At 34.5% G+C, this 18,006-nt stretch overlaps 1 protein-coding gene across 2 annotated transcripts in view; it reads right to left on the reverse strand.

Annotated features, from left to right (window-relative positions):
• The window catches only part of LOC115415447 (protein broad-minded-like), a 183,615-nt gene that overhangs the window by 94,014 nt on the left and 71,595 nt on the right, over positions 1 to 18,006 (reverse strand). The gene's annotated exons all lie outside the window — the stretch shown is intronic.

Genomic DNA, 18,006 nt, shown 5'->3' on the forward strand with positions numbered 1-18,006 from the left:
TCTTTGACAAACAGACTCTTCAGGGTCGACCTGATCTGCTCAGACAGATAGCTGCGGGGCCTCGACTGGAAATGCTTTGTTGCCTTTAAAAGACCTGAGCACAAACTGGTCTGGACTCAGAGGTCAGATGGACTGTACATGACGGACAGAGGCAGGAAAAGGCCCGAGGAATCATCAGTCCATCTATTGTAAGTCATACTCACTGATGTGATCTGGAGTCAATGAGTAGATTTTAACTCCGATGACTACAAAGGGATTTGAAATAATCCTTGTGTAACGAGATAAAGACGTGTAAAATTCTGTGTGTGTGTCTAAAAGTTTAAACAGATTGAATTCCCTTCCTTGTGTTTATTAAAAGGATCATATTCGTAACAGACACTCATGTAAAATCAAATCAAACACATTAAAATGTATGAACGCATTTAACGAGTACGGAGCGATCAATTTCAGAGCAGACGGGGAAAGAAAAAAAAAAACATTTCAGACGGAGGAAAAAAATAAAAAAAATGAGGGGAAAAGAGTGCTGGTCGCCATGGCAACAAAGAGGCTTTTAGCAACAAGAAAAGAGGGCTGGAGGATTTTAGCTCTCATTAGCCTCTGAAGATCAAGAGTGGGTGGAAGCTGTGCCGGGGTGTTGGGTTTTTTTTTCCAGAAGGACTGCACTTGAGGAATGCTCGGTGTTACTGGTGTTTACACCTGCAGCCGACGGAGAACATTCAGAGAGCGGCGGAAAGAGAAAGCCCTGACCTTCTGATGGAGCACAGAGGAAACGCACAAACCAAAAGTCGTGATCATTTCAGAGGTGGCGTTTTCCGTCCCTTTACTGAAGAGCTGTGTGTTTAACTTGAAATGTTTGTTACGTTTTCCACCAAATATACCTTTGAGTCGTCCATGTAGAGTCAGAGTATGTGGTTTTTTTCAGCCTCCGTCAGCTGGAAACCCTGATGTTTAAACCTGCTCATAAACCGATTTCCATTATGCACTTTAACCCTTTATGGGGCAAGTGACTATTTTTGGTCATTTCTGTACACATTCACATTAGAAAACAGTGACAGCAACAGTTGCATGTGTTTTTCTTGGATTTTTTATATTCTTGGATTTTCTTTTTTTTTTTTTTTTTTTTTTTTTTTTTTTTTGCCTCTTACAGGTGAGGAACCAAATACGGTAACTTCAATTTTTTTGGTCATTTCCACACACATTCACATTACAAATCAGTGACAGTAACAGTTACATGTGTTCTTGGATTTTTTTATATTTACTTCTTGGATTTTTTTTTTTTTTTTTTTGCCTCTTATGGGTAAGGAACCAAATATGGTAACTTCCCTATTTTTGGTCATTTACACACAAATTCACATTAAAAAACAGTGACAGTAACAGTTACATGTAATTTTCTTGGATTTTTTTTATATTTACTTCTTGGATTCTTTATTTTCTTTTTTTTTTTTTTTGCCTCTTACAGGGAAGGAACCAAATATGGTAACTTCACTATTTTTGGTCATTTCCGCACACATTCACATTACAAAACAGTGACATCAGCAGTTACAATGAGCACTTATGTTAGTCTAATGTTCTAAAATACATGTTCCTTTCATTTTACATGTGTTTTTCTTGATTTTTTTTTTTTTTTTGTGCCACTTACAGGTAAGGAACCAAATATGGTAACTTCACTTACCTTGATTTCCTACATAACAATAAAAATGTTAGAAAATGTTCAGGAAAGCAATGAAATCTTGTTAAGTCCTCCAATAACATAGTAATGTTGACATGTTGAATTTCGCAGCATTTCAATGAGTGAATTATAAAGGGTTAATATTACTTTTGCATCTGTTTCCACTGAAATATTCCACTTTTTTATTTTACCAGTTCTGTTTCTATACTTTTAATTTAGTACATAGTATCTATCTATCTATCCCTCCATTCCATTGTGCTACTTACTTGTGTTCATTTTTGTCCTTTTTTTTGCCTATTTTGTTCGTTTTTTGTCTCATTTTGCCCATTTTTCACTAATTTTGCTGTTTTTTTCTTTTATCTTATCTTATCAACAGGTATTAAATAGTTTAGATCAGTAGATGGTTTTAGTCGACGGTAGGGCTGGGCGACATGGAAAAAATCATATTGCGATAATTTTTTTTATCAGACGATATCGATATGTATCACGATATAAATCAAATCACTATTTTTTTTGTCCAGATTACATTTTCCATTACTCATAAGTTAGTTGTGAAGACATCAGAGAGAGAGAGAGAGAGAAATATATAAGTCATGGTACTTATGGAGAAGCCCCTCCCTCCTCTCTTACCCCCCCTTCCGCTGTTACATATTATTACCCCCATTTTATTCACCAACCCCCCCCCACGGCCTTAAACATGGTAAAAATAAACAAAAAAAAAACTTACTATGTAAAAGTAAAATGGGAAAGAGAATTTGACATAGAAATTGATGATATAGATTGGCTAAACATGTGGAAATTCCATCATACAACTACTAGCTCTCGGACGTGGAGGGAATTCGCCTGGAAAAATCTTGTAAGATTTTTTATTCCACCCAAGTTTAAAAGTAAACAGTTCCAGAGGCATCGGGAATGTTGGAGAGAATGCGGGGAGATGGATGTTGACCATTCTCATGTTTTTTGGAAATGTTCAAAACTTTGGGAATATTGGGAAATGATCCGCAATGTCCTATGTCAAGTATTAGGATACACAATTCCAAAGAAACCTGAAATTCTTTATTTGTGCGACTTTGGTGATGGCACTATATGTGAATATGATAAATATTTGGTAAAGGTGATGTTGATAGCTGCAAAAAAAATGTAGAACAAGGAAATGGGGGAAGATGAATGAACCATCAAAGGATCAATGGATAAATATGATGGAGGACATATTTGTAATGGAAAAACTAACACACAGATTGAGACGACAAGAACCACAAATGAACAAAAAGTGGAAAAAAATGGACATTATATAAGTGAAATAATTGATAAGACTGTGCTACCCAGACTTATTTATGTTGTTGTGTTTTCTTTTTGTTGTTGTTCTTTTAAAACTAATAAAATATAAGTTCAAAAAAAAAAAAAAAAATGAACAAAAAAACCCAGTACATTACATATACAGGGTGGGGAAGCAAAATGTACAATATTTTGAGGCAGGGATTGAAAGACAGTGTATGACCAATTAGTTTATTGAAAGTCATGAGAATTTATTTGCCACAAGAAAATGTCCATAATAGAAAATGTTTTTATTCTATGTGTCCTCCTTCTTTCTCAATAACTGCCTTCACACGCTTCCTGAAACTTGCACAAGTGTTCCTCAGATATTGGGGTGACAACTTCTCCCATTCTTCTTTAATAGTATCTTCCAGACTTTCTCCTAATAGTTTTGCTCATAGTCATTCTCTTCTTTCCATTCTAAACAGTCTTTATGGACACTCCAACTATTTTTGAAATCTCCTTTGGTGTGACGAGTGCATTCAGCAAATCACACACTCTTTGACGTTTGCTTTCCTGATTACTCATATGGGCGAAAGTTTGTGAAAAGGTATGGATAATAGTGTTAGGTATGATTATGACATCAGCATATGTTTGGGTTCAAAACAACTGACGTAGTGCCTGCTGAGAAAAAACAACTAAATGTTCAGTGTAAATTTGGCTTCCCCACCCTGTAGACAACATATCATCGGTTGCATCCACACAAATTTCATTCTTCTCACACGTCTACATAATTACAACATGAATTTTAGACGTTTACATACTTTTGTTGACAGAACAGACGTGAAAACACTGCCTCTGAGATGATCAGGACTTTTAGAATCCGCCCTTTTGTTTTTGCAGGTTTGGCCGGTGATCACATGGGGGGGGGGGTGTTTGAAGATTGCTTAGTTTGTATTTTTTGGTCCATTTATTGTCAAACGCAGCCTCACAGAATAAGAAACAAAAACCAACCGCAGGAGGAAAACAGATTGACACAGATGACCCACCTGCAGCTGCCATGTATTATTCATTATGAGGCAGACGTGACACATCCACACCTGAGCATATTACCCACACCCACACCCCCCCAGCCCACTGCGCTGGGGGGATCACACAGGGTTTCAGCCGCGACACGCTTGTTTGCAAAGAAAAACAGCTTCTATTTCTGCACTGAAGCCTTAAACCGGGGGGGTCAAACACGTAGGCCGTGGCCCAAAACTGACCCCCCAGAGGGTCCAGTCCGGCCCCTGGGATGAATGTGGGAAATGTGGAGATTACACTGAACATATTAACAGTCATTTTAGTTCAGGTTCCACATTCAGAGCACTGTGTTCAAGGAAAAGAACTGCATCATAGCCGAGAAATAATGACAACTACAAATGTTCTTCTTGGTTTAACGCAGGGATGTCCAAGTCACTTTAGAGCAGGGGTGTCAAACTTATTTCAGTTCAGTTCCACATATAGCCTGATATGATATAAAGTGGGCCGGACCAGTAAAATAATATAAATAATAAGATAATAATAACTTTTGAGTGGAAAAATTTAAATTCCGTAATGAAAACGTTTACATCTATGAATTGTACTTGAACATAACATGAAAGAATATGAACCTGAAAATTATTTAGTAAAATAAGTGCAATGTTAACAATGTTACGCCTTAGTTTATCACTTATTCATGTGAATCACAACTTACAGATCACAGTGGATCTACAAATACACAAAACGTTAAATAACAAGGAGAATATTACTAAAATTCCACATACTTCTCTTAAGACATGTTAGATATTCTCATTTTTTGTAAAAGGCTAGTCTGTAAATGTAAATATTCTTGTGTAATGTAACTTTTTTTTTTTTTTACATTAAAACAAAGAGAAAAATATACAGTTTTCATTATTTATAGGTTATTATGATAGGATTTTACTGGTCTGATTATTTTTTGATTGAATTGACCTGCAATGATTTTAACATCCTGTATTGTTCATATCTTAGTGTAATTTTTGCATTTCACAAATTCATCCCAAGGGCCGGATTGGACCATCTGGCGGGCCGGATTTGGCCCCCGGGCCGCATGTTTGACACCTGTGCTTTAGAGCAATATGATCTAAGGTGGGCCGGACCAGTCAAATAATGGAAAGATAGCATATAAATATTGAGAATTCCACATTTTTCTATTTGTTTTAGTGCAAAAAAAAGTAAAATTGAATTTTGAAAGTGTTAAACATTTCTACATTTACAAAAATTCCTTTTGCAAAAAACTATAAATACTTGCTCATGGAATATGCTGCTAAGAGACTGGAAAGTGACTGAACTGATCTGTCTGAATGCTTTTAAATCCAAACTCAGTGTTAGAGAATATCTCAAGGACTTGCACGTGTTTTACATACAGGGTGGGGAAGCAAAATTTACAATCCTGAAAGACAGGCAGGGATTGAAAGACAGTGTATGACCAATTAGTTTATTGAAAGTCATGAGAATTTAAATCTTCAAATCATATTTTACTGCATTTCTAACGGTCTTGTTGTCTACCTCAAGTTCAACTGCCATTTTTCTCATGGATCCTTCAGAACAGGGCTGTCAAACTCATTTTAGTTCAGTCCCACATTCAGCCAAATGTGATCTGCAGTGGGCCGAACCAGTGAAATAATAACAGAATAATATATAAATAATGTCAACTGCAAACTTTTCTCTGTGTTTTAGAGCGAAAAAAGTAAATTTACATAATGAAAAGGTTTACATCTACAAACGATCCTTTCAAAAGATGTGAATAACTTGAACAAACTGAAAAAATAAGTGTAATTTTAACAATGTTCTGCCTCAGTTTATCATTTACACATGTACATTATAACTTACAGATCACAGTGGATCTACAAATACACAAAACATTTAGTAACAGGCAGAACCTTACTTCTCTTAAGACATTTCAGGTTGTTCATATTTGTTCAGGTTATCCACATTTTTTGTGAAATTATACTTTGTTTTAGTGTAAATGCATGAAAATATTTACATTTACAAAGAAAAATTTGGATTTGTCATTATTTATATGTTATTATGATAGTTGACTGAATCCTGCCCATTTGAGATTGAATTGGTCTGAATGTGGAACCTGAACTAAAAGGATTGTTAATATCTTAGCTTTTGCTTTTCACAAATTTATCCTATGGGCCAGACTGGACCCTTTGGAGTGCTGGATTTGGCCCCCGGGCCGCATGTTTGACACCTGTGCTTTAGGATTTTGGATTTGAGAGCTTTAATAAAAGCTTTGGTACATTTTTTGTTGCTTCCTCCACTTCCAGACTTTCTGGTAATAGTTCTGCTCATAGTCATTCTCTTCTTTCCATTATAAACAGTCTTTATGGACACTCCAACTATTTTTGAAATCTCCTTTGGTGTGACGAGTGCATTCAGCAAATCACACACTCTTTGACGTTTGCTTTCCTGATTACTCATATGGGCAAAAGTTTGTGAAAAGGTATGGATAATAGTGTTAGGTATGATTATGACATCAGTATATGTTTGGGTTCAAAACAATTGACGTAGTGCCTGCTGAGAAAAAACTAAATGTTCATTGTAAATGTTGCTTCCCCACCCTGTAGGTGGACTGGTCCTTTAAATGACTGTATGTTGTAACTGTATAATGTAACTGTATGTTGTAACTGTATAATGTAACTGTATGTTGTAACTGTATAATGTAACTGTATGTTGTAACTGTATAATGTAACTGTATGTTGTAACTGTATGTTGTAACTATGTGCTGTGCTGCCTCTTGGCCGGGACTCCCTTGGAAAAGAGGTTCTTAATCTCAATGGGATTTTCTTCCTGGTTAAATAAAGGTTAAATAAATAAATAACCTGAAAAAACCTGAAATCACTTAAGAAAATTAAGTGCAATTTTAACAACATTCTGCCTCAGCTTATCATTTATACACGTGCTTTATAGATCAGACCCAAAAAGGCACAAAACAAAAAGCCAACAAATATGACCAAATTAAGAAAAAAACGAGAACAAAACATGCACAAAAATGAACAAAAACAAGAGAACCGTGAAGAAAATTAACAGAAATAAATGTAAAAAAAAAAAACTAAAAAAAAATTTAATTATGAAAATATTTACATTTACAAACTGTCCAAACAGATGGGAATGAACTGAAAATAAATTGAAATTTCTTCAGAAAATTAAGTGCAATTTTCTTGATATTCTGCCTCAGCTGATCATTTATACACGTGCTTTACAGATCAGACCCAAAAAGGCCCAAAACATTTAGTAACAAACAGAACAGGTTTAAAATTCTGCAGTTCTTAAGTTGCAGTTGTCATTATTTACTGGTTATTCTGTTATTATTTTACTGGTCTGACCCACTTTGATCAAACTGGGCTAAATTTATTTATTTATTTATTTGTTTGTTTGTTTGGGACAGTGCATATGAATGACCATCTACAACAGTTCCCGCTGTAAATACGCCAACACCATTTGTTCAACACCACTGACCGTTAATTCTTCCTCCAGGTCAGATTACAGTCTGTGGCGGACCACATTTGGGCCACGGGTCACATGTTTGATTCACTTGCTTCAAATAATAGAGAAATTATTTTGTAAATTTTATTGATTATTTTGTCCATTTTCATTCATTTTGATGCTTTTTAGTTCTTTTATCGATTGCTTAAAATAATAGAGAAAAATTTGGAGTTGACATTTTTCATTCGATGCCTATTTAGTTACATTTATTGATTATTTTGCTGATTTTGATGCTTATTTAGTTCATTCTATTGATTATTTTGTCCATTTTCATTCTTCTTGATGCTTATTTAGTTAATTTATTTATTTTGCTGATTTTGATGCTTATTTAGTTCATTTTATTGATTATTTTGTCCCATTTCATTCATTTTGATGCTTATTTAATTAATTTATTGATTATTTTGCTGATTTTGATGCTTATTTAGTAAATTTTAATTGCTTATTTTGTCAATTTTCATTCATTTTGATGCTTTTTAGTTATTTTATTTATTACTTTGGCCATTTTGATGCTTATTTGGTTAATTTATTGATTATTTTGTCAATTTTCATTAATCTTGATGCTTATTTAGTTCATTTTATCGATTATTTTGTCCCATTTCATTCATTTTGATGCTTATTTATTTAATTTATTGATTATTTTGCTGGATTTGATGCTGGTTTAGTTCATTTTATTGATTATTTTGTCCGTTTTCATTCATTTTGATCCTTATTTAGTTAATTTTATTAATTAATTTTCCCATTTTTGTTAATTTTTATGCTAATTTAGTGAAATTTATTGATAATTTTTGTCTATTTTTTACTTCAACTGATGAAACTATCAACATTTACAAGCTATCCTTTAACAGTAAATGTATAACCTGAACAATATGAGCAACATGGAATATCTAAAGAAAAATAGTCACAATTTTAACAATATTCTGCCTGTTACTAAATGTTTTGTGCATTTGTAGATCCACTGTGATCTGTATGTTGTGTTAATTCTAAACAGAGGTGAAATATTGTAGAAACTGTTCTTATTTTAGTCCCAAACTCGAAAATTTCAACAACATTTTGCCTGTTACTAAATGTTTGTGTAACATTGTGTTTAATGCTTGTTGTGGCATAATATTGTTAAAATTGCACTTATTTTTCTCAGGAAATGTCAGTTTTTCCAGGTTTTTCAAATCTTTTTTGTGAAAGGACAGTTAGTAAACGTACGTATTTTCATAATTTAATGGTTTTTTTGCACTGAAACAAACAGGAAAAAATTGGAGTTGTCATTATTTATAGATTATTCTGTTATTATTTCATTGGTCTGTCCCACTTGTGCTCAAACATCGCTGACAAGGCACCACTGACTTTTAACGTTTTCAGTTTCAATTTTGCATTTATTTTTTGTCAATTTCTTCCCACAAGCCAGTTTGGAATCTGTGGTGGGCCGGATTTGGGCCACAGACCGTATGTTTGACACCCTTGCTTAAAAACACAGAGAAAAGTTTGGAGTTGACAACGTTTATTTTGATACATACATATTTAGTTAATTTATTGATTATTTTCTCAATTTTCATTCATTTTTATGCTAATTTAGGTCAAATTATTGACTATTTTGTTAAGTTTGTTGCTTATTTAGTTAAATCTATTGATAATTCTTGTCCATTTTTGTTCATTTTGACTGGTTTAATGTGAAAAGAATAACATTACATTATAAAAAATTTACATTTGCAAACAAGATATGATAGAAATTGTTCTTATTTTAATTCCAAACTCCAAAATTTAAACGATATTCTGCTCGTTACTAAATGCTTGTGTAACATTGCATTTAATGCACATGTATAAATGATAAGTTGAGGCATAATAATGTTAAAATTGCTCTTATTTTCTCGTGAAATTTCAGTTATTTCAGTTTTACTCACATCTTTTTGTGAAGGGATAGTTAGTAAATGTAAATATTTTCACACTCTAATTTTACTTTTTGCACTAAAACACAATTTAATGTTTTGCTGTTCTGGCACAAATACAAAAATTAAATATTAAGTTTAATTTATTGATTATTTTGTTGACTTTGATGCTTATTTCATTAATTTTATTGATTAATTTGTAAATTTTTGTTAATTTTGATGCTTATTTTGTTAAATTTATTGATCATTTTTGCCCATTTTTACTTGTCTAATGTGGAAAAAAACCCATTACACTTTGAAAATATTTACATTAACAAACTATCCTTTAACAATTAAATGTGGATAACCCGAATATGAACAACCTGAAATGTCTAAAGAAAAATATGTGTAATTTTAACAATATTCTGCCTGTTACTAAATGTTTGTGTAACATTGTGTTTTAATGCTTGTTGTGGCATAATATTGTTAAAATTGCACTTGTTTTTCTCAGGAAATGTCAGTTTTTCCAGGTTTTTCAAATCTTTTTTGTGAAAGGACAGTTGGTAAATTTAAATACAAGGTGACACAAAAAAAACGGGAACTTTTTAACAATCTAATAAAATCAAGAGTGATGGAAGAAAAATATTTTATTCATAGTAATAGAAACCTTAAAACATGCCATTTAAGAACCAATGATGGAATTTTAATTTTTTTTAAATTCCTTCCTGTAGATGGCGTCCTCCTGTACGAATGCATCCCTGAAATCTGCTGTTGAGATTCCTCATTGACCGCTGCAACATCTCAGCTGGGATACTGGGAATTTCATCCTGAATTCTCTGTTTGAACTCATCCACAGTTCTTGGTGGAGTCGTGTACACTTTACTCTTGAGATAGCCCCACAAGAAAAAATCACAAACAGACAAATCTGCCGATCTAGGGGGCCAGGGAACGTTACCGAATCTGGAGATCACACGGTTACCGAACAATTCTGGCACAGCCTCCAATGGTTACTAAAATGGGGGTGTGTTTACTTACTCAAGGTCACTGTCTCGCAGTGCTGCCACTTGCGCATGTCTGCCAATACACACTTCAAAAATTCCCGTTTTTTTGGGTCACCCTGTAATTTAAAAAAAATGAAAATTCCATCATTGTTTCTTAGATGGCATGTTTTAAGGTTTCAATTACTATGAATAAAATATTTTTCTTCCATCACTCTTGGTTTTATTGGATTGTTAAAAAGTTCCCGTTTTTTTGTGTCACCCTGTATTTTCATAATTTGGTTTTTTTTGCACTGACAGATGCAGAAAAATTTGGAATTGTCATCATTTATAGGTTATTCTGTTATTATTTCACTGGTCTGGTCCACTTTAGATCATACTGGGCTGAGTGTGGAACCTGAATAAAATGAGTTTGACATCCCTGCCTCATATTGAGCTGAGTTAGACAAGTGAACAGTGACACACATATGAGATAGTCGGTGTCAGAGAACATACGTCAGGTTACAGAGCTTGTGTGTTTATACAGTTTATGCTGTTTATGTATGAGTGTGCTTTTGGTTCCAGGATAACAGTCAGGTTATGCAAAGTTGAATGTGTTTGACTGCCAATACATTTTTAATGCCACCTGTACTGTTTTTTTGTTTAATGTGAACGATCCGGCGTCAAACCCAAAGAGAACATCAAAACGAGTGCGAAATAATGAAGACGGAGGGTGTTGGCGCTTTGATCCGATGACGCTGAATCACAAAGCGGGTCGTGAACAGGTTGGGCTGACGCCGTCGACGAGAAGTAATTACATTCCACGGAAAACACCGCAGGCGCTCTGATGTTTTAAAGCTAAACTAAGCAGAAATGAGAGGGAAAGAAGGGCAGGATCTGATCTGGAACCTCCTCCTGCAGCCACTACCCCCCCCAACACCCCCCCACCCTGAACACAGACTGAATATAAACATACGCCACGTGGACAAAAGTATGTGGACACGTTGAATTCAGGTGTTTCTTTTCTGACAAAACAATAATAACTAAAGTCAGAATATAGTTTTATATTATGGGATAAATATCATTGCATTGGCTAGTTTGTTTTTATTTTGTTGATTTTGATGCTTATTTAGTTAATTTGATTGATTATTTTGTCCATTTAAATTCATTTGGATGTTTACTTAGTTAAATTTATTGATTATTTTTGCTGATTTTGATGCGTATTTAGTTAATTTTATTGATTACTTTGTCCATTTTCATTCATTTTGATGGTTATTTGGTTATATTTATTGATTATGATTATTTTGTTGATTTTGATGCTTATTTAGTTAATTTTATTGATTATTTTTTCCATTTAAATTCATTTGGATGCTTGTTTAGTTAAATGTATTGATTATTTTGTCAATTTTCATTCATCTTGATGCTTATTTAGTTAATTTTACTGATTATTTTGTCCATTTAAATTCATTTGGATGCTCATTTAGTTAAATTCATTGATTATTTTGTCCATTTTCATTCATTTTGATGGTTATTTGGTTATATTTGTTGATTATTTAGTTGATTTTGATACTTATTTAGTTAATTTTATTATTTTGTTCATTTAAATTATTTTCAATGCTCATTTAGTTAAATTCATTGATTATTTTGTCCGTTTTTATTCATCTTGATGCTTATTTTGTTACATTTATCGATTATTTTGTTGACTTCGATGCTTATTTAGTGAATGTTATTAATTCATTTGCCAATTTTTGTTAATTTTGATGCTTATTTAGTTAAATATATTGATAATTCTTGCCCATTTTTGCCCATTTTGTTCATTTTGACTTGCTTGATGTGAAAAAAAAATAACATTACACTTTGAAAATATTTACATTAACAAACTGTTCTTTAACAATTAAATGTGAATAACCTGAACAAATGTGAACCTGAACACAGACTGAATATAAACATACGCTATGTGGACAAAAGTATGTGGACACGTTGAATGCAGGTGCTTCTTTTCTAACAAAACAATAATAACTACTGTTATAATATAGTTTTATATTGGGATAAATATCATTGCACTGGCTGGTTTGGGTTAAATTGTTATCTTTGCTTCTAAAATGAATCAGATGGTTTTCACTTAATTTCTCTCAACATTGATTGTTTTTTTTTTTTTTTATTTGTTTGTTTTTTGTATCCATGACAATGATTTTAAATGTTCTATGTTATTTATTTATGTATTTATTTTATTAATTGATTGATTTAAGAGGGACATTGTGCATTAATTCTCATTGCTGTAAATACAAAGTCAGTCTAATGCCTATTTTTCCAGCTGCAGTCCCAGGACAGACATTGAATTGTCACCCTAAAAGGTAGCACAAGGTTATAAACATGCCATTTTTAAAACACAGACAAGGTTTGCAACACAAAATTTACATTAACACATCAGACAAAGTACGTAAAAAAAAATATTATGCACGTGGAACCTGAATAAAATGAGTTTGACATCCTTGATCGTTAATATCTTCAGTGTTATTTCTGCGTATAACCTTAAATGAGATCTGAATAAAAACACTGTGAGTGACATTTGTGAGTTACTGTATGTGTATTTGCTGCCAGACCACATAAGCTCTAACATCAGATAGCAGCGACGACAACAACACGTACTGGGCTGAATATACAGGACAGTAATGGATGAAAGGCTCCATCTGCACATATAGGAACCAACAGAGACACAATGAAGCAGCGTATGTGAGTCTGTCACTGGGTCTGGAGGGTAAATCCTGCTCCTTTCACTAGTGGATGCTAATAGGGGAGGGCCAGTGAGTCAGCATGGATCCACATCAGTCAGACCTATTGTGTTTCACAGCCTTTGAAAAAGGAACGGCAGCCACTGCAGCATAAAGAACAGACCATGATAACCACACCAGTATTATGTCTGTGTGTATTATTAAGACAAGTTACAGATCACAGAGGGTCTATAAATACACAAAACATACAGGAACAGGCAGAATATCGGTACGATTACACTGAAGATACGACAGGGTGGTCGTATTTGTTCATATTATTACAAAACATCTGAACTATTAATCATAAATACATTTAACCCTTAAAGACCTAGAACTGCATTTGTACACACAGATGTAAACAATTAATCGACGATCAATTAATTGTCGGTTACAATTTGCTTGATTAAATTACTGATTGTCAGTTAATTGCCCTTTTCCACGGCGGAATCTGTGGTGTCAACGGTAGGGGGCGCCACTGCCCAAACTAGGCTTCATCGCTGAAGTCGAGTTGTTATTTGATTGAATTTCTTTGCAGAATTTCTTTAGTTCTACTCCATAAATGTCATTGTCTGTTCTGTATCCAATGCTTCAGCTTCTTCCTTTTTCAGTTACAAAATGTGTTCATTTTATGTTTGTTTGTTTTTTTAATATGCAGGTGTTTTGTTTTGTTGTTTTTTTAATATGTATGTGTTTTGTATTTAACTGAAATAAACATTCATTCATTCATTCAAATCAATTATTAAGGAATATGACATGCTTTTTTCATGAAGTATATAAATAATATTTAGCTTTTATTCTTATAGACCCTATAGAAAGGGAAATTCAGGTTCACAGGAAAATGGAAGCTTATCAATCGACTGATAAGGTCAACCAACTATTGATTAATGGATTAATCGATAATTGCATCCCTAATTTGCGCCGATTTTAACCATTTATTAGAATATTATCCACTGTACTTTTTTTTTTTTTTCAGTGAAACTCAGGCATTTTCCTTGGTTGGACCATTAAAAAAAAATAAATAAATAATGACGACTCCAAACTTTTCTGTTTTAGAGTGAAAAAAGTAAAACTACACAATTAAAATGTTTACATCTACGAACTATCCTTTAAAAAAAATATGAATAACATGAACAACCGTGTACAACTTGAAATTTTGAAAGAAAAGTAATTGCAATTTTTACAATATTCTGCCTCAGTTTATTATTTACACAACTTATAGATCACAGTGGGTCTATAAATACACAAAACATACAGGAACAGGCAGAACATTGGTACGATTACACTGAAGATACGACAGGTTGGTTGTATTTGTTCATATTATGTTTATGTTTACGCATTTGGCAGACGCTTTCCAAAGTTATTACAAAACATCTGAACTATTAATCATATCAATACATTTAACCCTTAAAGACTTAGAACTACTGTATATTTGTGCCAATTTTAACTTATAGCTGTTGTTTGTTTCATTGAAAATCCGGTGTTTTCCTGGACCAGACCATTAAAATGATAAGATAAGATAAGATGTTCCAGGCACAACAAACCCCGCCTCTCGTACGTATTGTAGCTTATTTTGGTATCGATTCAGCTGATGGCAGGGTATCAACTGTCTCTATATATGTGCCAAGTTTGAAATAAATTGAAAACAAAAAATAACTGATGTTTTTATAGACATTTGAATTTCCGCCCATTATAAGTAAATGGAAGAAGAGAAAAGATTTTAACAATTCATAGGAAATTAGAATTTTGACCGACTTTTCCAAAAATGTAACCAAGTTTATTCTGGGTCGGTGGTAACCTATAAACCAAATTTGGTATGAGTTCAACCAATAGTTTTACTGCTGCAAACATGTGAAATTTTGCCCATTATAAGTAAATGGGAAAAAAAAGATTTTAAAAATTCATAAAAATTTGAACTTTAACCTACTTTTCCCAAAATGTAATGAGATCTATTCTGGGCCAGTGGCAATCTATAAACCAAATTTGGTAGAAATTCAACCAATAGTTTTGCAGCTAAAGTGTTGACAAACAAACAAACCGAACCAAAAACAGTGGTGGTGGTGTGTGTGTGGGGGGGTAATAAGATAAGACTGAAGTTGACAACAGCAACATGCAACACACAAGTGCAAAGACAAAGACAGGTAGAAAACATAACCTGCTGTGCACTTTTAACCTCCTGGGCCAAATCTAATGGAAGACTGTGTTGAAAGTTCCTGCCCTATAATTTAGACTCGACTGTCTTTGTGTAAAAGTTATTACATACATACTTATATTTGAAAGTACTCTGATTACAACTGCACAAGGATGTTTCAAGCGAACATATCACCCCAATAAAGGGTCATATCTCCATTTGACTTGAAAAAGTAGGTCAAGGTCACCTATTTTCAATATTTGTCTGCTCCATGACAACATGCATCCACAGGATAAATGTGGTGCAGACATGTCGACGCATTCTACAGATAATGTGATTGTGTCATTGAATTAACAGACAGACAGACAGACAGACAGACAAACAGAAGGATTCCAATACCCCTCTGGTCAGAGTTGACCGAGGGGTAAAAGTGAGAAATGAAATATTAAAGAAAATGAGAAATTTGGTATTTATATAAATAGAGAATTAGAGTAAAACATTATATTTAAAATGTAAATAGTATTTACATATTTACATTGTGGTTGCACGTGTACATGGTGTGATATGGGGGGGGGGGGGTGTGTGTTACTGTGAACTGTTCTATAGTCTGATGTCTGTGGGAGGAATGAACTGTGGAATCACTGCTTCACAGTGGATGTTAGAGTCTGGTTCTGAAGGAGCTGCTCAGGGCCTCGACGGGGGGGGTAGTGCCTGTCTCTGTCCAAGCCCCCCCCCCCCCAGCACACAATGGTAAAGTGGACTGCAGAGGCCACCACAGTGTCAAAGCAAGTCCAGAGCAGAGCCCCGCCCACTGCGAAGGACCTCAGTCTCCTCAGCAGGTGGAGGCCACTGTGGCCCTTCTTGAACAGGCGTCTGTGTTGTCTGTTTAGTATTATAAGTAGGACACTGATCATGCAGAGGGTTTCACAAGTCATGTATCAAATATGACACATGTGGCATTATAGGGTTAAAAGTATATTTGTATCTGTGAACCAGTCTATATAATAAAGTAGTGCATTTGTGTTTACTAAATATTGCCTCGTCATTGTGAGAACAGGGATTATTTCACGCCTTATTGGATATAATTCAGATTGTACAGGGTTTCTTTTGGTGTCCAGCAGCTGTTTGGGTCTTTCAGGGTTAACCCTTAGGGCTCCACGGTCACAGCCCCGTGACTGAATCACATGACATTTTCAACAGGTCGTAGCGTCGGAAGTCGGTCACGTAGACCACTGGGGACAACTGCAATGGAAAGTGTGGACGTGAAACACTCTGACACTTTTTATTTGATGTTAATAGAGCAAATACAACCGGAGATATGACGGTTTGAACTCGGAGCAAACAAATGCGAGTAAAAGTATGAAAATGAGGTGGGGGGGCGCGTTATATTTCTGACCAGATCTACGTCATTTTTTTGTCCTTTTTCGAAACGTTAAAAACTGTCTGAATCTATGAATTCTAATCCACAGACTGCATTAGCATTACAGGTAAAGGTGAGGATGACCCCCACCTGAACTGGATGAGGAACCCAGGAGGACCAGGGGTGGGGGGAGGGGCGAGAAAACGCCTATGTAAAGATATGCTTCTTTGTAAAATATTTGTGTATCATTTTAATTTATTATAATTTTAAATTTTATATATCCAACATTTGGAACCAATATTCACTTTTAAAGTCTTTGAAAAGGTTCGTTAAGCATCTGTGTGTTATTTATGCAATATATGTTAGAAAAATTAGGCTATTAGACTATATCCTGTAAATACCAGGTGTCCAGAGCACGAGTCATGGATGGGTTATGATGACATTTTGCAAGAATGCCCGGACAGATCCACTCAGGATATGTCTGCCAGTTCTTTGCCATCTGTTTGTTTTGTTCCAGTTTGGGACCAAAGCGTACTTGTTGTCCATCCAGTTTGGGACCAGAGCGGCTGCTGCCCTTGAGGAGATCAGGCCATGGGGCAGGTGGAGGAAGAGTACAGACGCGGTCACTGAACCCATGCATCACTGTGTTTTGAATACTTAAGCCAATGCTGAACCTGATCAACGTCATAATATTTGTACATTTGGTCCAATGACTGTAATACTCATGTTTTTTCATAAGATCATACACTTCCTGTTGATAGTCAGTCAACTGCTGCATCTCACTGTATGTACTTGACTCCTTGCAAGTAAAATCTTCTGATTCCAGAATCCAGTGACTCCGTCTTTTGTCTCAGAGTATATCACAGAATTTTTCTATCAAATAAATTATGTATTTTTCAAATCTGATTTAATATGTTTTGTGTGTTTTTTGTCCTTTTGTGTTAATATAGTAGGTTAAAGTAAAAAACATAATAGACAGATGATTTAGATGAAGTTGTGCTGAAAAAACAGATCCCAAACATGGGTATAGGAAACATTTGTTTATATAGTATATAAAGGCAAAATCAAAAATACTGAAAAACGGCCAAAATAGGCTCAGACCACTAAGGGTTAAACACATGTACGTTCTGCTCGTCCTCACCTGGACAACCCTGCCGACGCCGTGTTCATCAGCAGAACACACGCATTACCGCTAAAACTCATACTGATGACTAAAATCAATGCGGTCCCCATTCAACCTCCACCTTTAGCACATCTGTGACCTGGAGTTCACCTCGATAATACCTTCAATCCAAAGTGAAACCGGTGGAGAACCAGAGGAACGTCATCGCACATACACTCTGGTTCTGAGCGTCTGTTCTCGTCAAAGTAAGAACGTTCTAACGTATGCACGCACGGCCCAGCTTATTTCAGTCTTATCCACAGAAATCCTTTCAG

This window comes from Sphaeramia orbicularis, chromosome 24, assembly GCF_902148855.1.
Source record: "Sphaeramia orbicularis chromosome 24, fSphaOr1.1, whole genome shotgun sequence".
Classification (NCBI taxonomy): domain Eukaryota; kingdom Metazoa; phylum Chordata; class Actinopteri; order Kurtiformes; family Apogonidae; genus Sphaeramia; species Sphaeramia orbicularis.